Source organism: Oncorhynchus mykiss, chromosome 13, assembly GCF_057628025.1.
Source record: "Oncorhynchus mykiss isolate SJ-2025 chromosome 13, ASM5762802v1, whole genome shotgun sequence".
NCBI lineage: Eukaryota > Metazoa > Chordata > Actinopteri > Salmoniformes > Salmonidae > Oncorhynchus > Oncorhynchus mykiss.
In genome coordinates this window covers 81,728,556-81,733,870 of record NC_143034.1, presented here as the reverse complement: position 1 = coordinate 81,733,870, position 5,315 = coordinate 81,728,556, and positions in this window count along the sequence as shown.

The following is a 5,315-nucleotide window of genomic DNA, read 5'->3' as shown; positions in this document are numbered from 1 at the left end:
GGGGGCAACAACATGTCACCACAGTACCTTATGTGGGAGTAAAGGATATTGGTGACAGTTCCTATAGGGGGCAACAACATGTCATCACAGTACCTTATGTGGGAGTAAAGGATATTGGTGACAGTTCCTATAGGGGGCAACAACATGTCATCACAGTACCTTATGTGGGAGTAAAGGATATTGGTGACAGCTCCTTTAGGGGGCAACAACATGTCATCACAGTACCTTATGTGGGAGTAAAGGATATTGGTGACATTTCCTATAGGGGGCAACAACATGTCATCACAGTACCTTATGTGGGAGTAAAGGATATTGGTGACAGTTCCTTTAGGGGGCAACAACATGTCATCACAGTACCTTATGTGCGAGTAAAGGATATTGGTGACAGTTCCTTTAGGGGTTAACAACATGTCATCACAGTACCTTATGTGGGAGTAAAGGATATTGGTGACAAAGACCTTAGCTCCTTTAGGGGGCAACAACATGTCATCACAGTACCTTATGTGGGAGTAAAGGATATTGGTGACAGTTCCTTTAGCGGGCAACAACATGTCATCACAGTACCTTATGTGGGAGTAAAGGATATTGGTGACAGTTCCTTTAGGGGGCAACAACATGTCATCACAGTACCTTATGTGGGAGTAAAGGATATTGGTGACAAAGACCTTAGCTCCTTTAGGGGGCAACAACATGTCATCACAGTACCTTATGTGGGAGTAAAGGATATTGGTGACAGTTCCTTTAGGGGACAACAACATGTCATCACAGTACCTTATGTGGGAGTAAAGGATATTGGTGACAGTTCCTTTAGGGGGCAACAACATGTCATCACAGTAACTTATGTGGGAGTAAAGTATATTTGTGACAGTTCCTTTAGGGGGCAACAACATGTCATCACAGTACCTTATGTGGGAGTAAAGGATATTGGTGACAGCTCCTTTAGGGGGCAACAACATGTCATCACAGTACCTTATGTGGGAGTAAAGGATATTGGTGACATTTCCTATAGGGGGCAACAACATGTCATCACAGTACCTTATGTGGGAGTAAAGGATATTGGTGACAGTTCCTTTAGGGGGCAACAACATGTCATCACAGTACCTTATGTGGGAGTAAAGGATATTGGTGACAGTTCCTATAGGGGGCAACAACATGTCATCACAGTACCTTATGTGGGAGTAAAGGATATTGGTGACAGTTCCTTTAGGGGGCAACAACATGTCATCACAGTACCTTATGTGGGAGTAAAGGATATTGGTGACAGTTCCTTTAGGGGGCAACAACATGTCATCACAGTACCTTATGTGGGAGTAAAGGATATTGGTGACAGTTCCTTTAGGGGGCAACAACATGTCATCACAGTACCTTATGTGGGAGTAAAGGATATTGGTGACAGTTCCTTTAGGGGGCAACAACATGTCATCACAGTACCTTATGTGGGAGTAAAGGATATTGGTGACAGTTCCTTTAGGGGGCAACAACATGTCATCACAGTACCTTATGTGGGAGTAAAGGATATTGGTGACAGTTCCTTTAGGGGGCAACAACATGTCATCACAGTACCTTATGTGGGAGTAAAGGATATTGGTGACATCTCCGTTAGGGGGCAACAACATGTCATCACAGTACCTTATGTGGGAGTAAAGGATATTGGTGACATTTCCTATAGGGGGCAACAACATGTCATCACAGTACCTTATGTGGGAGTAAAGGATATTGGTGACAGTTCCTTTAGGGGGCAACAACATGTCATCACAGTACCTTATGTGCGAGTAAAGGATATTGGTGACAGTTCCTTTAGGGGGCAACAACATGTCATCACAGTACCTTATGTGGGAGTAAAGGATATTGGTGACAGTTCCTTTAGGGGGCAACAACATGTCATCACAGTACCTTATGTGGGAGTAAAGGATATTGGTGACAGTTCCTTTAGGGGGCAACAACATGTCATCACAGTACCTTATGTGGGAGTAAAGGATATTGGTGACAGTTCCTTTAGGGGGCAACAACATGTCATCACAGTACCTTATGTGGGAGTAAAGGATATTGGTGACAGTTCCTTTAGGGGGCAACAACATGTCATCACAGTACCTTATGTGGGAGTAAAGGATATTGGTGACAGTTCCTATAGGGGGCAACAACATGTCATCACAGTACCTTATGTGGGAGTAAAGGATATTGGTGACAGTTCCTTTAGGGGGCAACAACATGTCATCACAGTACCTTATTGTGGGAGTAAAGGATATTGGTGACAGTTCCTATAGGGGGCAACAACATGTCATCACAGTACCTTATGTAGGAGTAAAGGATATTGGTGACAGTTCCTATAGGGGGCAACAACATGTCATCACAGTACCTTATGTGGGAGTAAAGGATATTGAGGAAACACAAAATATCTCGTCACAGAAATATGTCGTCACATACTGCCCCTTTTTGGGAGAAGGAGAGTGTGATGAATGTACCTTCATATTCAACAGTAGAGTAGGAGAGTTGGGAGAAGGAGAGAGTGATGATACCTTCATATTCAACAGTAGAGTAGGAGAGTTGGGAGAAGGAGAGAGTGATGAATATACCTTCATATTCAACAGTAGAGTAGGAGAGTTGGGAGAAGGAGAGAGTGATGAATGTACCTTCATATTCAACAGTAGAGTAGGAGAGTTGGGAGAAGGAGAGAGTGATGATACCTTCATATTCAACAGTAGAGAAGGAGAGTTGGGAGTAGGAGAGAGTGATGAATGTACCTTCATATTCAACAGTAGAGTAGGAGAGTTGGGAGAAGGAGAGTGTGATGAATGTACCTTCATATTCAACAGTAGAGTAGGAGAGTTGGGAGAAGGAGAGTGTGATGAATGTACCTTCATATTCAACAGTAGAGTAGGAGAGTTGGGAGAAGGAGAGAGTGATGATACCTTCATATTCAACAGTAGAGTAGGAGAGTTGGGAGAAGGAGAGTGTGATGATACCATCATATTCAACAGTAGAGTAGGAGAGTTGGGAGAAGGAGAGAGTGATGAATGTACCTTCATAGTCAACAGTAGAGTAGGAGAGTTGGGAGAAGTAGAGAGTGATGAATGTACCTTCATATTCAACAGTAGAGAAGGAGAGTTGGGAGAAGGAGAGAGTGATGAATGTACCTTCATATTCAACAGTAGAGAAGTAGAGAGTGATGAATGTACCTTCATATTCAACAGTAGAGAAGGAGAGTTGGGAGAAGGAGAGTGTGATGATACCTTCATATTCAACAGTAGAGTAGGAGAGTTGGGAGAAGGAGAGAGTGATGAATGTACCTTCATATTCAACAGTAGAGTAGGAGAGTTGGGAGAAGGAGAGAGTGATGATACCTTCATATTCAACAGTAGAGAAGGAGAGTTGGGAGAAGGAGAGAGTGATGAATGTACCTTCATATTCAACAGTAGAGAAGGAGAGTTGGGAGAAGGAGAGTGTGATGATACCTTCATATTCAACAGTAGAGTAGGAGAGTTGGGAGAAGGAGAGAGTGATGAATGTACCTTCATATTCAACAGTAGAGTAGGAGAGTTGGGAGTAGGAGAGAGTGATGAATGTACCTTCATATTCAACAGTAGAGTAGGAGAGTTGGGAGAAGGAGAGTGTGATGATACCTTCATATTCAACAGTAGAGAAGGAGAGTTGGGAGAAGGAGAGAGTGATGAATGTACCTTCATATTCAACAGTAGAGTAGGAGAGTTGGGAGAAGGAGAGTGTGATGATACCTTCATATTCAACAGTAGAGTAGGAGAGTTGGGAGAAGGAGAGAGTGATGATACCTTCATATTCAACATTAGAGAAGGAGAGTTGGGAGAAGGAGAGAGTGATGAATGTACCTTCATATTCAACAGTAGAGTAGGAGAGTTGGGAGAAGGAGAGTGTGATGAATGTACCTTCATATTCAACAGTAGAGAAGGAGAGTTGGGAGAAGGAGAGAGTGATGATACCTTCATATTCAACAGTAGAGAAGGAGAGTTGGGAGAAGGAGAGTGTGATGAATGTACCTTCATATTCAACAGTAGAGAAGGAGAGTTGGGAGAAGGAGAGAGTGATGATACCTTCATATTCAACAGTAGAGAAGGAGAGTTGGGAGAAGGAGAGTGTGATGAATGTACCTTCATATTCAACAGTAGAGAAGGAGAGTTGGGAGAAGGAGAGAGTGATGAATGTACCTTCATATTCAACAGTAGAGTAGGAGAGTTGGGAGAAGGAGAGAGTGATGAATGTACCTTCATATTCAACAGTAGAGAAGGAGAGTTGGGAGAAGGAGAGAGTGATGATACCTTCATATTCAACAGTAGAGTAGGAGAGTTGGGAGAAGGAGAGAGTGATGAATGTACCTTCATATTCAACAGTAGAGTAGGAGAGTTGGGAGAAGGAGAGAGTGATGATACCTTCATATTCAACAGTAGAGTAGGAGAGTTGGGAGAAGGAGAGTGTGATGATACCTTCATATTCAACAGTAGAGTAGGAGAGTTGGGAGAAGGAGAGAGTGATGATACCTTCATATTCAACAGTAGAGTAGGAGAGTTGGGAGAAGGAGAGAGTGATGATACCTTCATATTCAACAGTAGAGTAGGAGAGTTGGGAGAAGGAGAGAGTGATGATACCTTCATATTCAACAGTAGAGAAGGAGAGTTGGGAGAAGGAGAGAGTGATGAATGTACCTTCATATTCAACAGTAGAGTAGGAGAGTTGGGAGAAGGAGAGAGTGATGAATGTACCTTCATATTCAACAGTAGAGTAGGAGAGTTGGGAGAAGGAGAGTGTGATGATACCTTCATATTCAACAGTAGAGTAGGAGAGTTGGGAGTAGGAGAGAGTGATGAATGTACCTTCATATTCAACAGTAGAGTAGGAGAGTTGGGAGAAGGAGAGTGTGATGATACCTTCATATTCAACAGTAGAGAAGGAGAGTTGGGAGAAGGAGAGAGTGATGATACCTTCATATTCAACAGTAGAGAAGGAGAGTTGGGAGAAGGAGAGAGTGATGAATGTACCTTCATATTCAACAGTAGAGTAGGAGAGTTGGGAGAAGGAGAGTGTGATGATACCTTCATATTCAACAGTAGAGTAGGAGAGTTGGGAGAAGGAGAGAGTGATGATACCTTCATATTCAACAGTAGAGAAGGAGAGTTGGGAGAAGGAGAGAGTGATGAATGTACCTTCATATTCAACAGTAGAGAAGGAGAGAGTGATGAATGTACCTTCATATTCAACAGTAGAGTAGGAGAGTTGGGAGAAGGAGAGAGTGATGAATGTACCTTCATATTCAACAGTAGAGTAGGAGAGTTGGGAGAAGGAGAGAG